At 44.6% G+C, this 20931-nt stretch overlaps 1 protein-coding gene across 4 annotated transcripts in view; it reads left to right on the forward strand.

Annotated features, from left to right (window-relative positions):
• The first annotated feature begins 794 nt into the window (after positions 1-794).
• Stat3 (signal transducer and activator of transcription 3) overlaps positions 795-20931 on the forward strand; it is a 55197-nt gene continuing 35060 nt past the window's right edge. For all 4 annotated transcript variants that reach the window (XM_038324857.1, XM_038324859.2, XM_038324858.2 and 1 more), the window contains exon 1: positions 795-1003. The gene's annotated coding sequence lies outside the window, so the exon portion shown is untranslated. The remainder of the gene's footprint in view (positions 1004-20931) is intronic.

The raw sequence follows: 20931 nt of genomic DNA on the forward strand, positions 1-20931 counted from the left end.
ACACGTGGGAATGGGAAATGGCAAATACTGTTTTCATGTCAGCTGTCATGAGTATGCTTTCTGCATTTCTGTGAACTGACCAAGAAGCCTTCCTTTTGAGTTTCATGCTTGAAGCGATGGAACACAGCGCTGGGTTATATCCACGATTCTCCCCCACGCAATCTAGTAATTACTCTATTTCCACGTCATATTTCCGGGTATATGTCCAGACTCACGCAGACATTGAAGTTCAGAGCAGTCAAGAGTCGCCCATGTACTTTTTTGATGTCCCCAGAAACCCAAATGCATATGTGGGGTGATACCCGGAGACCGCCTAACTAGCTGATTCCCACGTGGTAAGAACCTCACAATCTCGCCCCCACGTGGTGCCAAGGGCCGGGAAAAGGGAGAGCGGGCAGAGGCGAGCCGTATCAGGGCATTTAAAGTGTCTTGACGTCACGCACTGCCAGGAACTCAGCTGAATTTTCAGCAGGACATTCCACTAATGTCTCCTCCCTCCCCCCGGGCTTTTGTGAACTAGGCCTCTGCTCTTCCCTTGACCGCGGCGGGAGGAACACGAAGCTCTCGGAACAGCCCTCACGGGGAGGCGTGTCCAGACGTCTCTCGACCCCACCTTCTCTTCTAGAGGCGCTTCTCATTGGCCAATGGGCGGAGCTTCGGTAGTACGGCTCTCGCCCCGAGGCCTCGGGGTGGCCTAGCGAGCTGGTCGTTCTTTAATTATGCACGGAGGCGTGTCTTGGCCAGTTGGGGGCTGGGTGGGGATTGGCTGGAGGGGCTGTAATTCAGCGGTTTCCGGAGCTGCAGTGTAGACAGGGAGGGGGAGCCTGGGGTTCCGACGTCGCGGCGGAGGGAACGAGCCCTAACCGGATCGCTGAGGCACAACCCGGCTCGGTGTGTCGCCTGATCACGTCGGCTAGGAGAGGCCAGGCGGCCCTCGGGAGCCCAGCTGCTCGCACCGGGAGTCAGCGCAGCCCGGCCAGTCGGGCCTCAGCCCGGGAGACAGGTGAAGGGGGTGCAGGGTGGGGCCACCTCCCCGACGGCATGCCAGCTGGGGGACACCGCGGGACGTCGCGCGGTTGCGGCTTTAAGGGTGCTTAGAGCTGTGAATGGGACCCTTTAGAGAGGCGAGAGGATAGATGGAGACTCAGAGGGGTCACCCCGGAGGGACCGCTCCGCTGATGACAGGAACCGGCCTGGGAAGGGAAGCGGCGCTGGAAGTTTCGAGGGGGAGATGCGGAGGGAGATTCTGGGGGTAGAACCGTGGAGCGAGGGCATTCTAGGCTGAGGGTGACAGAAGTCAACTACGGCCCTCCAATGCCTGCTCCCAGAGGCTAGGGACTTTCGGGCCACCAGAGCTACTGTCACGCCGGCGGAGATCATTGAGGTGGGGGAGTTGGAAAGAGCCTCCTTCCCGCCCCGGTGCTGGGCCTGGCGGCTCGGTGCTGAGCCACTTTCTTTGCCTTGCCCTGCTTCTGCTCCTTCAGTAGCCAGCTGTACCCCTTAGGAGGTGGGGACTGGTGTTCCCCCACAACCTCTTGGGCTGGCTAGTTGTGGCTACGATTTTTTCATAAGAATCATATTTCCTATAGGAAATTGACAAACGTGTTCTTTCTAAATTTTCACCCACCACTATGTTAAACTATGCTTCCCCTCACTTTGTTAAAAAAAACAAAAACAAAACAAAACGTTTTTTTTTAATTCAAAATAAATCCCTGGTCAAACCAGCTCTAAAGAGCAACAAACCTCTTTCCTCTTTGACATTGTTCTCATAAACACCTGGTAAACTTGACTAGACAATAAATAATTGAGCCATTGCATTTACTGGATTGTGGTGTTGCTTAATTGCACAGGACCGAATGAGCCAATCAAGAGTGGGAGTTTTCTGTCTCAGAGCCAAGCTCTTGGGTAAATGCAGAAGATAGGGAAACAAAGACTGGTTGGCCTTGACTGAGTTCGCTGGTAAACTTTACCTGTTGGGATGTGTGTGTGTGTGTGTGTGTGTGTGTGTGTGTGTGGCTCCAAGTAAGCAAGTTAGCAAGTTCAGATGGTCACTCAAGTCCCTTTTTCCATACCTAGTCCACATCACTCTGTTATATCAATTAATATGTGTGTTGCTACAGTCAGTGGTTAGTTATTTTTTTCTTATTCAAAAATGTATGTAGTCTACACCTGCTGTTTTCTGTATTAAAAGGCTTATTTAGTCTGTGTATACATTGTAAATGTTCGGCTGTCAGGTAAAGCATTGATTTGAATTTATCAAAACACTACATCATCTCCACCTATGTGGGATTAGACTGTATGTCTTGAGCCAGCCTTTTTTTTTTTTGTTTTCATATTAAATAATGTCCATGTTCCTTGAGGCAGCATTTCTGTTTCATTATTGTATGTGCCAGACCAGAACACTAGTAGAATTTTTTTTTCAGATTTTATTTATCTTTGTTGTGTATTTTGCCTGTATGTATGTATGTCTGTGCACCATGTGTGTCCAATGTCCAACGAGGCCAGAAGACATCAGATCCTCTTGGAACTAGAGTTTCAGATACATGAGAACATGTCGGTTCTGGGAATCGAACCCAGGGCTTTGGGAAGAAAATCTGGACTAATAAGAATGAAAAAGTTGGAGTGGTTTGTTTGTAGTCTGTTAGCACACTCGCCACAAAGAACCATTAGCAGCAGATTCATGAATCTTTTATTTTCATATGTAGTTCATTGGGGAGGAATAACCACTTAGAAATAATCCGCAGCGTGAGGACCTTCAAAGGGCCTGGGAGGTAGGTTAGTCACAGAACGTTAGCCTCATTTTGTAGATAAGGAAATTGAGGCCAAAAGGACAAGACACTTGCCCAAGGCATAGTGTGTCACAGCGGTAGAAGTACTAGTGACTGCCAGCTAACTTACTTCTGTTCTGTGTCTTTTTGTTGTTGTTGTTGTTTGTTTGTTTTTGAGAAAAGGTTTCTCTGTGTTGATCTGGCTGTCCTGGAACTTGTTTTGTAGACCAGGCTGGCCTGGAACTCACAGAGATCCATCTGCTTCTGCCTCCTGAGTGCTGGGATTAAAAGCGTGCACCACCACTGCCCAGCCCTGTTCTGTGTCTTACTTGAAAAGTAATTTTTTTCTTATTATCATAATTTACTATCAAACTTAAGCTATTTATTAATGGAGATGTTTAGGCAAATTTTAGGTAAAGGATAGCTGTGACCTCAGTGACATTTAAGACAGAGTTTGTGGTCAGTGGTCATTTCTGTCTGCAGAAAGTTCCTTTTCTTTTGGCTTTTGTTTGTCTTGACATTCAAATGTGAGAAGGGCAGAAGCAGTGAACACCATTCGAGATGCTCAAGCCAGCAGCTTCTTCCTGATGCTTTCTGAGAGATGGCATACAGTGGATATGTACTCTCTTTGTAGAAGCTGCCAAGGAACATAGGGTATGTCTTGTTTGTAGAATGTGCAGTCTGTTGAGGCAACTTGATAAATGCTTTATCATATAATGCCGCAAGTTAATGTCATCAAAGAGAGTAAGGCATCACACCTGTGTCTCCCTTCCTCCCTACTTTCTTTCCCTCCCCCTCCCTTCCCTTCTCTCTCATACTGTTGGGATGGAACCCATATTGCCAAGCAAGTGTTCTACCATGGAACACATTTTTACGTCATTTGTATTTTAAAGCTCTAGTGAAACTTTCGGGTCTTTTTTAAAGTACTCATCTAAGGAGTACTTGCAGGACAACCCCAGATCTTGAAGGACTCCCAGTGTTGTGGATCAGCCTCAATAAGATGCAGTAGAATGATGTTGCTGCCTTGCTGTCTTTGGTGGTGAAAAGAATGTCCTGCTTGAAAGCCTTGGCTTACTGTGGTATAAATAGTTCGAATGACCAGATTATATTTAGTGGTAAATTCATAGAAATAACTTGTTTAAAGGAGTAACATTTGGAAGAATGAATTTCTAGTATGGTTTTTGTTTTTCATGTTAGGTTTGGTATAACTTTATTCAGGTTAACACACACACACACACACACACACAGACAGACATGCACATATGCACATGCGTGTGCTCAAAGTAGTGAGCCATACTGGTTGCACATGTCTTTAATCCCAGCACTTGGGAGGCAGAGGCAGTTGGATCTCTAAGAATTCAAGGCCAGCCTGGTCTATAAACTGAGTTCCAGGCCAGTGAAGGCTACATAGTGAGACCCTGACTCAAACAAACAAAAACAAAAATATTAAGCAGAGGCTGGCCCTGCTGGCTCATGTCTGTTATTTTAGTATGTGGGTAAGTTCTGAAGCAAGAAAATTGCTGAGCTTGAAGTTCATTTGGGCTTCAGTAGTGAATTCCAGGCCTGTGTGGGGTAAAGAATAAGACCCTGTCTCAAAAAAAAAAAAAGCTAGGCAGATCCAGGTATATGGTACATGCTTGTAATTTAAGTATTTGGGAGACTGAGGCAGGAGGACCATTACTAATTTAAGGCCAGTTTGTTCTGCATAGCTAGTTGGAGGCTACATACATACCAAAACCCTGTTTTAAGAAAAAGCACTCCCACAGAGGCAGAAGGATTGCTGCAAGTTTGTGGCTAGCTAAGGCTACAAATTGAGTCCCAGGCCAGCCAGGGCTATGTAGAGAACAGTATGTTAATGAACCAAACAAGATCAAAGCACCACCAAAAAAAAAAAAAAAAAAAAAAAAAAAAAATCAAAGCTAGGCAGGGTCTGAGGATAATGAATATTCAAAATCTCACCCCAGTTATCATGCAATTTAAGAAGCAGTGGGTAATAGTTTTTTGTGCCCCCCTCCCCCATGGGGACCAGGGCTTGTGCTACTGTAGTGTAGACTCAGGGATGGACAGTGGCTTAAGACTAAGCTACAGAAGCAAAGAAATCTGGGTTTGGATTCTGGGTTGGCTGCTTCCCAGTCAGAATCTGAGCCTCAGTTTTCTTATCTGTTTAAAAAAAGAAAGATGAGAGGTAGGCCAGGTGGCACATGCCTATAATCCCAGCAGTTAGGAGGCTGGGGCAGGGATATTGCGAGCTCTGGGTTGGCATGAACTATACAGGGAGACCCCATCTCAAAAACGAAGCAAATTCATTAAAATGTTTAATCGTACTGGTCCATAGCAAGTGTCCTGAATATCTAAGGTCTTAGTAAGGTCCAAGAAAAGAGAGAGGTTCATTCTCTTCAGGGGTGAGGGTACAGGAGACCGCCTGAGCACCCGGGGGATGAATAGGAGCTCCTGCAGAGCAAGGAACAGGTGCATACAAGGTGGAAGAAGCATGGTTGTGTAGAGCTTAAAACAGCACTATGTGTTCAGGGGCTATAAGTGGAAGCTCTTAATCTAGAAGGAAGCAGAGGGAGGGGCCAGAGAGCCACACCTCTTGCTCCTTTGCCTTGAAATGTCCTTCCAGTAAGTTGTGTTCTTTTCATAAAAGTAATTTACGCTGTTGTAAAAAGCTAAGCTTGTCTTCCTGCTAATAGTTCAATGTGTGTTTCTCTAGATACTTTTTTAAGTTTACCCATTTATCTTGAATCTATTTATTGAAAATCATTTTAACAGCTCAACAAAATAATATGGAAAGCAAATCTATCCCCAGAAGAAAATGATGTTTAGACCCTGGCTTTTCTTCCTGCTAGCTCTATCTGTGGTAAATGAATGACTTTACTAACCACTGAGCAATTTATCTGACCTTTGACCTTTTAATTACATCAGTCATGAAGCTCACATTTTGAGCTCTCGGAACTGCCAGCACTTGGGTAATGTCCTGGAGGGTTTTTGACACATACGGTTGTGGGGGCTTTTTAAAGATTGCTGTGAGGCCAGGCTCCCTCTTTGTCCTTAGGCTGGGTGCTTTAACTTGTCTACTTTCAGTTTCTTTGTTCACAAACTGCCCACTAGGCCCGCTCACAGGGTAGATGTGAAGATTAAGAAGATAATTTGTTATAAGGTGTTTTGCATAGTGCCTAGCACATAACTAATATTCAAATACTATTAATTATTATTGTTAAAATCTGCAGTCTCTCTCTTAGCTACAAAGTCGGGCAAGTTATGATTCATGGTACCATTAGTGACCCGGAGGAAAGAAAGGGTAATTGGGAGATTTTGATCTACTGGGAAATAAACTAAATGAATAGGGACGGGGATTTACACTGTGGGAGAGGAGATGGAGCCTTTCACATAAAGATACAGACATGGCAAACTGTCAATTCCTGTTACACACAGGCCCTTATGGTAAATCTCTTTGCACCTTCAAAGATCTATGCTTCCACTCCATTTATTTTATGTAATAGTCAACACATAAAAAGATGATCACCACTCAGTAATAGTCCCTTAGAGTTTTTCATCCTATAAGAAGCATGTTCCTGCTACAGGCCGGGAACATGGCTGAGTTGTTAGAATGCGTCTCTCATGCATGTAACTGTGACTTCCATCCCTAAGACTGAGTAAGCCCGACATAGTGGCACACTCCTGTAAATCCCAACACTTGGGAGGTGGAGACAGAAGCTCAGATTTTAAGGACATCGCAGACTAAAGGGGGAGTATGAGGCCAGCCTGGGCTGTGTGAGACACTGTCTTGAGAAATGGGCGGTGCCCTGCGAGTGTTGCCGATGGCCTGGCTCTGTGGGTAAAGGTGCTTGCCACCAAGCCTGACCACCTGAGTAGTCATTGATTCCCGGAACCTAATGTGGTAGAAAGTGAGAACCGATTTCCACAAACACTCCACTGAAGTTCATATCTGTCACATGGTGTGTGCGTGCACACAGGTAGACACACCTGTAACCCCAGCAATGCTGAAGGCCTGGAACTTACTGGCATTCTGTCTCAGATTTTTTGAAAAAAGGGCCAGAGATATAGCTCGGTGGTAGAGCACATACCTGCCGTGCACGAGCTCTGGGTTCAGTCTCCTGGACCATAAAAATTTGAAATTTTTAATTTGTTTTTTCTTTTTATGTATTTATTTGTTTATATGGAGACAGGGTCTCAGTATGTAGCTTTGATAGTGGCAGCCCTGAAACTCACTGTGTGGACAAACTGGCATCAAACTCACAGAGATTTTCTGCCTGCCTCTGCCTCCCTATTGAATAGTTGAAGGGTAGAAGAGTGGTTAGGGTCAAATTTTTTTTTTTTTAAAAAAAGCTAACAGGAGGAGTCCTGTTTTGAATTAGATGAGGAAAACGGGTCAGCTTTTAAATTTTTTTTATATTTATATTTTAAAAAGTTATGAAGATTCTGCTTCAGCTTCCTGCATAGCTGGGACTCCAGGCAGAAGCCACCACATTGGTTAGTGCAGAATTAGGAGCCTGTTAGTGTAGAATTTGGTTTGCAGGAAGGAAGACGGGAGGAGGATCCAGGTGGATACACACATGAATAACCTTTAAGAAGTTGATTTGCTGTGTGCTGTGCAGCTGCTCTGTCTCTCTTCACATCTGTACGTGTGTGCACAAGCGTGTGTGAGGGTGTGTATGGATGTGCAGATGTTCATGGATGTTCATCGCTGAACTTGTAAAGCTTTGTTTTTCTGTCACTGTAACTTTTCTTTGATCGCTAAGTAAGTGTTCAGAATGGCGTTACAGATAAGGAAGACTTGGCCTCCGTATGAACCAGATTCATTTGCCTCCTTAATTTTGGGTTGGAGGGGACAGGAAAGAACCAGCGACCCATCCAACCCATTGGCCCAGTGTGGGGCAGGAGGAAGTCTGCCGTGCTTGAAAGAGAAAGTAAAACGTCTCATAAATAATGGCTTCCTCATCGTGGAGAAGGGCTGCAAATTATTAGGGGGATGTTTGGGTAGTTTTTGTAGACGCCATTTCTGAAAACTGATCGGGATTAGGGAAGGGAAACCCTGCCCCGTCTGTGTAGTCACCTGCTTTCCCGACGGCTGATTGATTTTATTAGTTTGCGGTCCCAACCTCCTGCTCTCGCTATGAGAGTCTGAACCTTTGAGTCTGGACTCAGCACCTGCTAAGGTGAAAGCTTCCTAAAATGCGTGTTTCCCCACGCCTTATCTAATACTGATTTTGTTTTGCTTTTCACAAGCTCTTTTACTTTTTTCCTGGCAGAATCTAAATGCATTAGACTTTTCCCCTTCCTTCCCCTCCCACCCCCACAAAATCCTAAAAACCTCAAAACCCAAATGCAAGCTGTGTAATTACCTTTCCTGTAAACCAAACAATGTGAGTTATCATTAAAATAGTTAGCCTTTGAATTTTTTTTCCTACTTGTGGTTTAGACACAATAAATATTTAATGTAAGGACGACTTTTCCCTGGCAAATCATTTTTGCTGTGGTCTTGTTGTCAAGTTATGTAGGAAAAACAAATTCTTTCACATTCATCAAAATAAACCCCTGCATAAAAGGGAGTGGGATAATTAAAGAATTCTGTAGCATGCACGTATATAAATGTATATGTGTGTATGGATATTTTCTTTTAATAGGTTTCACTCTCTAGCCCAAAGGGCTCTCAGCCTTCCCCTGCCTCAGCCTCCTTAATGCTTATTCCTAATTACATGTGAAAAAGAACCCTGTAGGGTAGGTTCTGTATAGGGCACTGCCGAGTATTCTGTGTGTGGGATGCTGGCAAGCCCTGATGACTGCATGGAAGATTCTCAGGGCCATGAAGAGATCCCTTTCTCTTGTTTTTTTTTTTTTTTTTTTTTTTTTTTTTTTTTTTTTTTGGTTTTTCGAGACAGGGTTTCTCTGTAGCTTTGGAGCCTGTCCTGGAACTAGCTCTTGTAGACCAGGCTGGTCTCGAACTCACAGAGATCCGCCTGCCTCTGCCTCCCGAGTGCTGGGATTAAAGGCGTGCGCCACCACCACCCGGCGAGATCCCTTTCTCAAAGTGTCTACAGTGGGGGGGATGCTGCACCTGTGGCCCAGCCTGGAGGTATTGGGAGTGCTGTACTCCGCTCAGTTTTGCTGTGACCCTAAAGCCATTGTGGGCCACCCTGTAATTCTTGTACTTGGGGGGCAGAAACAGGAGATCTTGGTGAGGCTGAGGGCATCTGGGCTGCAGAACAAGTACCGGGCCAGCCAGGGCTACAGAATGGGAGCCTATCTCAAAATGCTGACTTAGTAAATAACTAAATGTCCTTCCCTCTATATTCTTTGTCAGAGCTGCTCTCAGAGTGGAGCTTGTTCATTAGAAAGTGGTCGCTTTTTCTGCAGAAGCATCTGGGGTGCTCTGGATCAGAAGTGTTCTGTAGGGGCCCGGGGTACAGCCTGGTCCAGTGCATGCCTAAACTGTGCAAGGCCCTGAAAGGATGACAGCTGGGATGTGGTAGACACTGCCTCAAAAATGAGAGACCGTGTTTGCTTATCCAAGGGGGAAAAAGTGGCAATGTGTGTTGCAATTTGTAAAATTTGAACTTAAAAAAAGAGAAAAAAAATTGTAACAATTGAGCTTAGGAGTAAAAATTAAAAATTGAGAAAACTCAGCTGGGCAGTGGTGGCGCACGCCTTTAATCCCAGCATTTGGGAGGCAGAGGCAGGCGGATCTCTGTGAGTTCGAGGCCAGCCTGGTCTACAAGAGAGAGTTCCAAGACAGGCTCCAAAGCTACAGAGAAACCCTGTCTCGAAAAACAACAACCCACCCCCACCAAAAAACCCAAAAACAAAAACAAAAATTGAGAAAACTCATACCTCTATTTGTTAGTTAACTGATAATTAACAAATGTAACTCCTTAGCGTTAACAAATGATTTTTTTTGGGGGGGGGCATGATGGAGAATAAAATGTACCACCAGCATTTGGAAGATTTGTAAATCTTAAAACCAATGTTTTCTAAAAGCGACTAATGTATATTACAAAAACACACAGGGGGATATTATATGAAAAGTACAAGGTAGAGTGGATATTAATGTAACTGTGAATGATCCCAGGGTCCACACCTGACTGGCCTTTGAGGAACTACCCCCTGCCAATATTTTGAGCATCATTAAAGACTCCAAATTACCTTGAAAGACTGGATAAACTTCTCTTTGCTGTTTGTCTCATCTCAGTGAAGCCAGCTTTGCCTGGAGTACCTCAACCAAAACAACATACTGCAGCTGGCTGTGCTGCAACTATGAGATTCCAAAGGTCCCTTCCCTTCTCCCCTTCCTCTTAGGCTGGCTCCACACTTGCTGGTAGTAGCCTGGGTTAGCCTTGAACACCTGATCTTGCTGCCTCCACCTCTCAGGTGTTGGGGTCACAGGCTTGAGGCAGCACACCCAGCTTTAACACTTTTCCATTGAGCCAGAAATTAGATTTCTAAAGCGTTCTATTTTTAAAAAATGCATTTATTATTAAGAGTCTGTGTGTGCACAGGTGATGTGCTTGTGTAGGCCTGTGTATGGAGATCAGAGAGCAATGTTGTGCAGTTGGTTCTGTCCTTCCGCTTTTATGCAGGTGCTGGGGCTGGAACTTGCTTTGCCAGATGTGTTTGCAGCAAGCACCTTTCCCTGCTGAGCCCTCTCGCCAGCCCTAGATTTGTGAAACTTTTCAACGGTGCCACTTTTTCCACTAGTTTCTGCCCCTTCGGAAAATGTGGTTACGTTTCATAAGACATCACTGCTACTTGTGCCAATGTGCATTGAGTTAATTGTTTAAATGAATTCTGTTTGTTTGAAGCAGTGTTTTCCTGTGTAACCTAAGCTGGCCTTGAATTTAGGGAGCTACCAGAGTGCTGAGATAAACAGGCATGGGGCCTCTGTCACATACATAGAATTTCTATTGATAGATAATATCTAGTGTTTTGAGTCAAGAACTTGTATCCCCAGGTACCCTTGAATGCTCCTATCTTAGGCAGGCTTCAAATTTGCAGTAATCCTCCTGCCTCCACCTCCTTAGTGCTGGGATTACAAGTATGTTTTTAGACTTATCTAATAAATTTGGTCTCTGTAAACAAAACTTTGTCCTCAAGATTGGAGGTCATAGGTAGTCCTAAGAAAAATGCATTCTTGTGCTATTTGAGGAGGTGTGGTGGGGGAGTGATAGTGATTCTCTGGCTCTGATTAAGATCATCTAGGGCCATTTCAAGCACTCTGCCAGGCATTACCATACAGATTGGTCCTTAGTTTGAGAAACTTTTACAAGGGCCATAAATTCTTCAGATTAGTCCAGAGGTTTAGAAATTACTCTTTTGAAGATAAAATGCTTTGGGGATTTCTTTTTATCTTGATTTTTCCTGATGTTTATGTCCCTGAGAATGACTCCTGAGCTGGTTATGATTGACCAAACCAACCAAACGTCACCAGACACCAGATTAGGGTTTAGTCTGGTTTTGTTGGCTGGTATTCAGGAGTCTTTTCTCATAGCTTCTCAACACTTGGCTGATTTCTTTCCTTTTTTTAATTTTTATTTTATTATTTTTTTTTAGACAGTTTTGAGCAAGGGTTTCTCTGTGTGACAGCCTGGCTGTCCCGGAGCTCTCTCTGTAGACCATTCTGGGCATGAACTCATAGAGACCTGCCTGCCTCTGCCTCCTGAGTGCTGGGATTAAGGGCGTGTGCCACCACTGCCTGGCTATAATTTTTTAAAGATAATTCTGATGTAGAATTACAATTCACTTTTGTAAGAAATGTGGACTTAAATCAGACATATTATTAACCTTTAAAAAAAATAATTCATTTATTTTACGTACTTTGGTATTTTGCCTGCATGTATCTGTATGAGAGTGTCAGATCTTGGAGTTCCGGACAGTTGTTAGCTGCCATGTGGGTGCTAGGAATTGAACCCAGGTCCTTCAGTCCCCTATTATTAACTTTTCTTTGTTTCCTAAAACAAAGGAAGATTTTTTTTTTTTTCTTGTGATTGTTCTCATTGGGAAAGATGCTTGTTAGATCTTATCTGCTGTAGTCAAGTCACCTCACTTTTCTGTTCCTCTCTTGAAAAACTTTTACTGGGAGGACTTTTACTGGGAGCTTGCTGATGTTATCTTGTCCCCCTCAGGGTTCCCTCTGGCTGAGTGACTGATTGGGAGATCCCTTGTGAATTCTTGCTTCAGGCCACATTCTGTGCGGGTGGGAGTCTTAGAGTTTAGGCTACTAGCTCTCCCAGAAACCTGGATAGTGTTTCTTTTCACCTTTCTTAAAAATAAACAAAAGACTTGTTTTTTTTTTTTTTTTTTTTTTTTTTTTTTTTTTTTTTTTTTTTTTTTTTTTAATGGAGTGTATGTATCCCCATATGGAGGTCAGAGAGTCCGCTCTTGCCTCCTATTATGTGGGTCCCTAAGTTCGAATTTAGGTGTTAGGGTTTGGGAGCGGCACCTTTGCTACAGAGCTGACGTGCTGGGCATAATTTCACAGTTTTCATGCTCTGTGTGGGAACTAATGGATGAGACCATTTGCTCTCACTTCTTTTTCTTGGCATGTTCATTGATTTTGATAAGATGTAGTAGAAAAGCTTGTGTAGTTAACCTTTCTGGGGTTAAACTGAAATGCTGGGTTTTGTTTTTGTTTTGAGACAGGGTCTTTATCCCAGGCTGGCCTCATTGTATAGCTGAGCATGACCTTGGTTTTTTTGTTTTTTTTTTGGGTCTCATTTTGTGATGGTCCTTGCTGGACTGGAAAAGGCTGGCTTTGAACTCATAGATTTGTCTACCACTACTTCTCAAGTGCTGGGATTACAGCCCATGCCACCATGTCCGCTTTACGTGGTGCTAGAGACCGAACTCAAGCAGAACTACCAGCAGAGCTATATACCCAGCTCTAGGCTTGTCTCTTTTTTTTAGATTTGTTTATTTATTATGTATACAGTATTCTCAGTATTCTGTCTGCATGTATGTTTGCAGGCCAGAAGAGGACACCAGATCTCATTACAGAGAGTTGTGAGCCACCATGTGGTTGCTGGGAATTGAACTCAGGACCTTTGGAAGAGCAGGCAGTGCTCTTAACCGCTGAGCCATCTCTTCAGCCCTAGGCTTGTCTTTTTTAATGCTTTCCATAAAGTTAAATAAATACATTTCAAACATACACTCACATACACACACAGAGAGACACAGACACACACACACGAGTTTGTTTGAGGCAACGTCTTGCTGTTAAGCTCTGGTAGGTCTGTTACTCAATGTTTACAGTCCACATTGGCCTCAAACTAATGGCAATCCTCCTGTCTCAGCTTTCAGAGTGCTGGAACACAGGTAGGTTGACAGACAGGTGAGGTAGAAAACCTAGTTTCCGTTTTCAGTTTTTCAGCTGTTAACATCTTGCATTTGCGGGATACATTTGTTGCAATTGATAGACAGCTATGTGTTGTTAGTAACAAAGAGCACAGTTTACTCTGTTCCCTGTTCTATGCTCTTTGTTAGTGTCGGAGACATGGTCTCCATTGTGAACGTAGACGTGAGATCTATCCAGCTCAGATTCCTGAATCCTGGCATTTCAGGTGTGCACTTCTGTGCCCCGCCACTTTGTGGATTATCACAAACATGTGGTGTCTACCCACCACTGCAGTATCATTTAAAGTAGACACTGTCTCCAAAGCCAAACACTCTACCTATCCACCTATCCACCCCTCCTGCAGCCCCTGCCAACTAGTTATCCTTTTTACTATCTCCATAGTCCAGTCTTACAGAATATTAATATGACTGTCATCATGCAAACAGTAACCTTTTAGATGGTTTACCACCTTTAGTGGTACAGTGGCCTCTCTAGTTTGTCTTCTTTACTAAAGAGAGTGGATTCAGGTTCCTCCTTGTCTTTGGTTTGATGCCCATTTCTCTTATTGCTGTGTAATACTGACTTGTATGGCCCTTCCCTTGGTGTATGAGCCCATTTACCCAAATGGCATCTTGCTTACTTTATAGTTTGGGAAGCTATGGGCTGTTACTGTTTTGATTTGCAATCTTCTAGTGGCATCTGATATACTTCTTTTCATATGCTTGGCCATCTGTTTGTCTGTTTGATGTGCTGTCTGTTCAGACTTTCTCCAGATTGTTTCATTTCTTTTTGATGTACAAGGGGGACTGAATTTAGGGTACTACATCTGGGTGTGGTGGCGCATGCCTTTAGTTCCAGTACTCAGGAGGCAGAGGCAGGTAGAGCTCTGTGAGTTCAAGGCCAGCCTGGTCTACATAGAGAGTTCCAGAACAGCCAAGGCTATACAGAAAAAACCTGCCTCAAAAAAACAAGCAAACAAATAAACAAAAAAGAATATAGGGTCCACATACTGGTAAGTGCTCTCTATTACTGAGATGCACCTCCGTTCCTTTTTGAGAGCAGGGCTTACTGAATTGGCCTGGCTAACAAGTTTCATTTGTGGTTCAGACAGGACATGACCTTGGGAAGCACCTGCCTCAGTTTCTCTAGTAGGTGGGCTCAGAGGCTTGCTCTACCAGGCCCATCTCTCACCTAGCTTTAAATTGAGATGTGTATTTTTTTATTGTTGAGCGTTTTGAAAGTGTTCTCAGTATATTTTGGATATCTGAGCATACATATACTTTTTTACTTTTTATTTATTTATTTTTTGTGCTAAGGGTACAACACACTGACCTATATCCACAGTACTCCTTGGATGCATTTTATTTTTTCTTCATGACACTCACGGTCTTACACGTTAGATTGAGCTGTGTCCCCAGCTCTTCTCCTTAGAACATTTTATGCAGTTTTTTATTCTTCTTGTTCTAGACTTCAGTCTCATGCAGACACTAATGCTGGGAAACGTGCAATTAGTGAACTGGGAAGAAGGAAGTGAAATATTTGTGTCTCACCACACAATGCTGGTAATTATAATTTTAACCTTTAGCTCCCTTATATTTAGATAAGGCTGGACAGAAGGCTTAGTCCGCTACGCACTTAGATGCTGACACTTCTGTTTAGACCTGCATCTCTGCCCTTTGACCTGTCCCCTGGATTATGATTGGCTCCTCCTTGGGAGCCCATCCTTTCTGAGTCTTGACGAGTCTTGCTGACTTGGATCCTGCCCAGCTTTCAATTTCTTTGTTAGGCGTTTTATTCTGGTTTGGTTCCTTAACACAGGGTTCTCTGTGTAGCACTGACTGGCCTGGAACTCAATATGTAGACCAGGCTGTCTTCAAACTTGTAGCAATCCTTCTGCTGACGTGGGAGTGTTTTTTCTTGAGACAGGGTTTTGTTATGTATCTTCCAACTAGCTACGTAGAACAAACTGGCCTTAAATTAGTGCTAAGGATGTAACCCTGGGCAAGCATTTGACAGTAAGCTACATTCCCGACCTCTATAATAATCTTTTGAGAGAGAAGAATCCCTATTTCTAGAGTTCTTCTTCTTGGGCTGTTTTTCTTTTAACTTAAAATACTTATTATACATGTCTATGTGCATGATGTATGTGTTGGGGGCGTGCAGGTACTTGGTGTGTGTGTAGAGGTCAGAGGTCAGTTTTTTGGCATTGGTTCTCCTTCTACCTTCATGTGGGTTTCAGGGTTAAACTCGGGTCACCGGCTTCTACAACAAGCACCCTTACCTGGGGCCATCTTGTTGGCCCTCTTGGGCCCCTTTTAATTCCTGGGTTTTTTTTGGGGGGGGGGAGGGTAGGATTAAAGGAGAAAGGTGAGAAGACAGCCTTCCAAGGAGTCTTGGGTTTTTTTTTTTTTTCAATTAAAAAATTTTAAATTACTTTTGTTTTATATGATTTATATATATATAGTGTTCTGTTTGTGTGTGTCCCTGCAGGTCGGAAGATGACACCAGATCTTATTATAGGTGGTTGTGAGCCACCATGTGGTTGCTGGGAATTGAACTCAGGACCTCTGGAAGAGCAGTCAGTGCTCTTAACCATTGAGCCATCCCATCTAGCGCTCATGTATGTCTGCATCGTGTACATGCAGTTCACAGAGGCCAGAAAAGGATGTTGGATTCCCTGGAACTGGAGTTACGGATGGTTGTGGGCTACCATGTGGGTGCTGGGAATCAAATCCATGTTCTCCAGAACAGCGGCCAGTGCTCTGAAGTGCTGAGTCATCCCTCCAGCCCCTTTCCTTGAATCTTGCAGGCACTTCCTGGTGTTCTTCCTTGTCATCCTTTCCCTGAGCTCAAAGATTGAAGTGCCTTTGGTCTCTCTGGGTGGGGTTCTCTTCCCTTTCTATGCTCTCTTCGGATGTTATTTCAGCCACTCCTTTGATGTGGCTGTGTGTTGTCACACTACTGGGAGGAAACCCACGGCATCTGCATGGGAGGTGAGCCCTCTACCGACTGAGCTACTTAGCTATTGCTTTGGCCATGACTCTGATGATGACCGCCAGGCAGGCATCTCCAGCTTCCACACCTGTGGGCTCCTAGCACCTGCCTTCTGCTGTTTTCCTGGCATTTCCCCATAGGTCCTTGTGTGCACTGGCCTCCTGATCATTCTGTTGAAAACTTAACCCTACAACTTTCTCTCTGAAAGTCTGTGCCTCTCTCTTAGTCCAACATTGAAATAAATGGTAATCTTGGTCAACTATCGTAGTTGTTGCTCTATTGCTTTGGTAAAACACCATGACCAAAGGAACTTATAAAAGAAAACAGTTAGTTTAGGGTTTAGGCAAGGAGGCAGGCAGGCATGGCACTCAAGAAGTAGCTGACAGCTTACATCTTGAGATATAACCACAAGGCAGAGAGAGAGAGAGAGAGAGAGAGAGAGAGAGAGAGAGACAGAGAGAGAGAGACAGAGAGAGACAGAGAGAGACAGAGAGACAGAATGGGAGTGGTACTAGTCTTTTAATGCCTCCTCTATGATGTACTTCTTCCAACAAGGCCACACCTCCCAATCCTTCCCAAACAGTTCTACCAATTGGGGACCTAGTATTCAAATATGTGAGGACCATTCTCATCCAAACCCCACACCATGTGAGTCAGAAATCTAGCAGGCGTCTTGGCTGCTTTCTCCCTTCACTTCTGCTTCCATTCAGCTCGTCAGTGAGTCTTGGTTTTGCCACTCATGGTTTCTCAACTCCTCTCGATTGTCATGTCCCTTCTGTGGCGGAGATGCTAAAATTGCTCCTGTACAAAACGTCTAGAACTTCTGGGTAAACGGAGCTCTCCAGTAAAAAGAGAAACCTTCAGATGCAGAAGCAGTCTCCTCAAAAGAAAGACCAGAAACTGGCCTGGAGTGTGTCTCAGGCCACACCTCTTCTAAGTACTGCTTCCCCCTCCTACAATACCTTTACCTCCCACCTCTCTCCACCCCTCCTTGTCTCCTTCTCCCTTTCTCCCGTCCCCACCTCTTCCTTTCTTCTTCTTTCCCTCCTTCCTTCCCTGTCTTGATAAATTGCCCAGGCTAGCCTCAGCCTTGTAATCCTGCCTCAGGCTTCAGGAGTTGCCCTCCTTCTTTCACCCCCTTTCACACCTTGACCTGGTTTCACTGTGTAGCCATAGCTTAGGCTGTCCTTGAACTCACCATTTTCCTGTATTAATTCCAAGTGCTGGGATTGCAGGCATGTGTTACTGTAGAGTTCACATAGACTTTTCAGTGATTTCCCCCGCTTTTGACCCTCCCACTTCCAGCTTTGAGCTGTGTGAGGTTGTACACCATACTTCTTCATCCGGCAGGAGATGCGCAGGCATATCCGTTCCGTTGTCTTAGCTCAGTTACCATCCCTGCATTTTCTGGATTCTAGAAGTCTGTTGATCTCTCTCTCTCTCTCTCGTCCACTGTCATCTTATTTTTCATTCTTTGTCCATGTGTCATGTTGCGGGCTTTTGGGTCATGCTCACCCAGAAGATATGTGCCATTCCTTTTTGGTACATGCTGTTAGTTCCCTCTGCTTAGACTGGCTGTCCCTTCCTCTCCAGAATGACCGTTTCTCTTGTAGCCCTGCTATCTTTGTGGAACAGGCTTCCTAGAGTAGCCCCGAGCCCACTCTCAGGTAGCTCTCTTGTCCACAGGGCTGTCTTCCATCAACAGCGTTTGGTATCTTAGTAGGACAAGGTTGCATATGTCTCAGGGGAACACTTTGCTTATTAGATGCTACATGAAGCTGCCTCTCAGGCATTCACTCTTGTCCTAGCTGGGGTCCTGGATTCTTTACGTGCTTTTCTCTGGGCTCAGCAAGGCACCTGGTAGAGAGTCACGCAGGTGGTCAGTAAGCCAGTGGAGTCCTTTACACCTGCCCAAAATCCATATAGCGGCTAGGAAACCTCAGAGAAAAGTATGCATTTTTCATTTTGATCTATGGAGGCCACGATACTTTTTCTTTTGTTTTTTCCTTTCCTGAGGTAGCCTCTGAGCAGCCTCAACTACTCTCAGACTCACAAAGTCTTACTCATCTAAGTGGCGGTGTTGAGGAGGCCGCTGGACCTCAGAGTCTGCTGTTCATGAGAAAGGATGGGGCAAGAGTGTGGTTTGAAGGAGCGAGACTGGATGAACCACTCGGAGGGTGAGAGCTGCAGAGAAAACAGAAGGTTTATACTAAAAGAGCTTTCACCGCAAAGACTGTTCCTGTAAAGTTGTGAAATATTTTCTAATGAAAGTTGGACCCTGTAAAGATCACAGTCAGTCATTAGGTTGGCAGAAATGCCATGGGAATCAACGGGAATGAACAAATGCAACGAACCACCCTAACAGTGGATTAAGAGACAAACGTTTTATTGTGTCCACCAGTTCCGTAGGCAGGAATTCAGGTGGGCACAGCAGAGGGGGCTTGTCTCTGCTACTTGGCATCTGGGGTATCATCTGAGAAGCGTTGATGAGCTGCACTGTCTCCGTTTCGTAGCCAGTGCCTGGCCTGGGATCAAAGATCAAGTGGCTGCAGGTGGACTGCCTGCCTACCTGCCTGCCTTGTATTTCTTGGTGGTTGGGCTCTGGAGAACCTTTCTCATTTTTGGAGAATCTGACAGAGGCACTGGCGATTTCATATCAAGTTAGCCTGATGGCATAGGTCTGAAATTCCAGGTACTCGGGAGGCTGAAGTAGGAGGATTTCAAATTCAAGTCCTGCTTAGACTCCAGAGTGATTTCAAGATGAGCCTGGGCAATTTAGTGAGTTTTAAAAGAATGGGGGTGGGTGGGTGGGAGTGGGATTTAACTCAGTGGAAGAGCTCTTCCCCTGCTTGCCAGGGCTCTAGGTTCAATCCTCAGCAACACAAACAAAACAGTTATTTCAACCCCTTTAGCACTGATGCGGAATAGGTGTGGCTTCAGCCTCATTCAGGGGAAGAAGAAAGAAGGGGACAGGTTGTTCATCTGCCACAAAGATCCTTGGATGCGAGACTCTAGTGCAAACCCATGCTGACTTGAAGGGAAAGGAGTTGCATTTTATTGTTGATTTTTATAGATGGGAGACAAGATTCTGCCTTGAACTCATGTTTCTTTAGCTTCCTGAGAGCTGGGATTGCAGGTGTCTGCCACCATAAACACCTGAAGGAGTCCTCCCTCCCTCCTTCATTCCTTTTCTCCCTCCCTAGCTCCCTCCTTCCCATCCTCCCCTCTCTTCCTTCCTTTCCTTCTCCTTTTTAACAGGGTCTTACTTTGTAATCCAGTCTGACCTTGAACTCATGGCCATCCTGCCTCAGCTGCTGATATTATAGGTGTGAGCATATGGATTCTCAACCCACATTGACCTGTGCTGGCTGAGTGACTAGGACTTCCTTAGGGTCACTTAAAGGGAAAGCGACCTGAATAAATTTGGGAAGTTTCTTTCTTCTCTCCATAAGCATTGAACTGTATCATAGGCTTGGGACTTGGAAATTCCAAAGTTTGTATTTTCCTTGTCAACTTTATTTCAGATCCTGTATCTCTATCTCCCAAGCACTGGCTTACAGACCCACACTGTGTGCGCTGGGATCCAAACAAAGGTCCATATGCTTGTGTGGCAAGCCCATTTCCGAGCCATTTCCCCAACCTTGAAATGTTGCTTTTGAATTGAGGAACTTTTCTCTTGTTGAAAGATCCCGAGAAGGTTTGTTTTAGTTACAGTCGTATTGCTGTAAAGAGACACCATGACCAAGCAACTCTTACAAAGGAAGACATCTAATTGGGGCTGTCTTACAGTTTCAGAGGTTTAGTCCAATGTTGTCATGGCAGGAAACATGGCGGCACTCAGGCAGACGTGGTGCTGGAGAGGTAGAGCTGCTCTACAGACGGCAGGAAGAGACTGACACTGGCCTTCAAAGCCCGTCCCCAGTGACACACTTCCTCCAACAAGATCACACCCACTCCAAGAAGGCTGTACCTTCTCATAGTGCCACTCCCTATGACTCATGATTCTGTGTGGCCATTCTGAATCAAACCACCACAGAGTCATTCTCGAGTTTTTCAAACAGCAAAACAGGAAGAGTTGGACGTCTCAAAGAATACGTTTTTTGCTGGGAGCTTGGCCTAAGCTGGGAGAAGCTGGAACCCATAACGCAGAACAATTCACTCTAGTGATTCATCCATCCTACCGCACACGCTTTTTGTTTCTCTGCTGTGAGCTGAATGTTGCACTGGGTGCTGAGCAGGGGACACATTAGTGAGCCAAAGCCAAGGCTCTTTTTGTCATCATGGACCTTTGAGTATAGGAAATGAGATTTATGAATCCAGTTATTTGCACACTTACTAATTCTACTCTGTAAAAAAACTACCATACACATCTCATCTTTGGAGAGTTTAGAAAGAGAGCTCTTAGGTGGCAAATTCACGCCCCCAATTCTTCTTAGACTAACTTTAAATCAGGTGCATGTTTTGCTGAGAATCATTGCATCGATCTGAGGTGACTTTTAAAACAACAAGGTACATTGTTTTCATGACTGTATGGCCCCTCTGGAGTACCGTGCTTTACACAGTTGATATTCACATATATGCTTGGAATCAATGACAAGAGATTCTGGCTTCAGTTCACACAAGATTACGTAGGCCAGTAGGTATTTTCAGTCACATGCCAGAATTGCTCGTATAAAGCATCTCCAAAGCACACGGTCGCATAGATACCCAATTAATGCTTGATTCAGAACCATGTGTTCTTCATGCTTCAACCCTTCAGAGTCAACCAAATACATATGTCAATAGTTTCCTTAAAAACTCTTAAAGAAACTGGGCGGTGGT

This window comes from Arvicola amphibius, chromosome 4 (assembly GCF_903992535.2).
Source record: "Arvicola amphibius chromosome 4, mArvAmp1.2, whole genome shotgun sequence".
NCBI lineage: Eukaryota > Metazoa > Chordata > Mammalia > Rodentia > Cricetidae > Arvicola > Arvicola amphibius.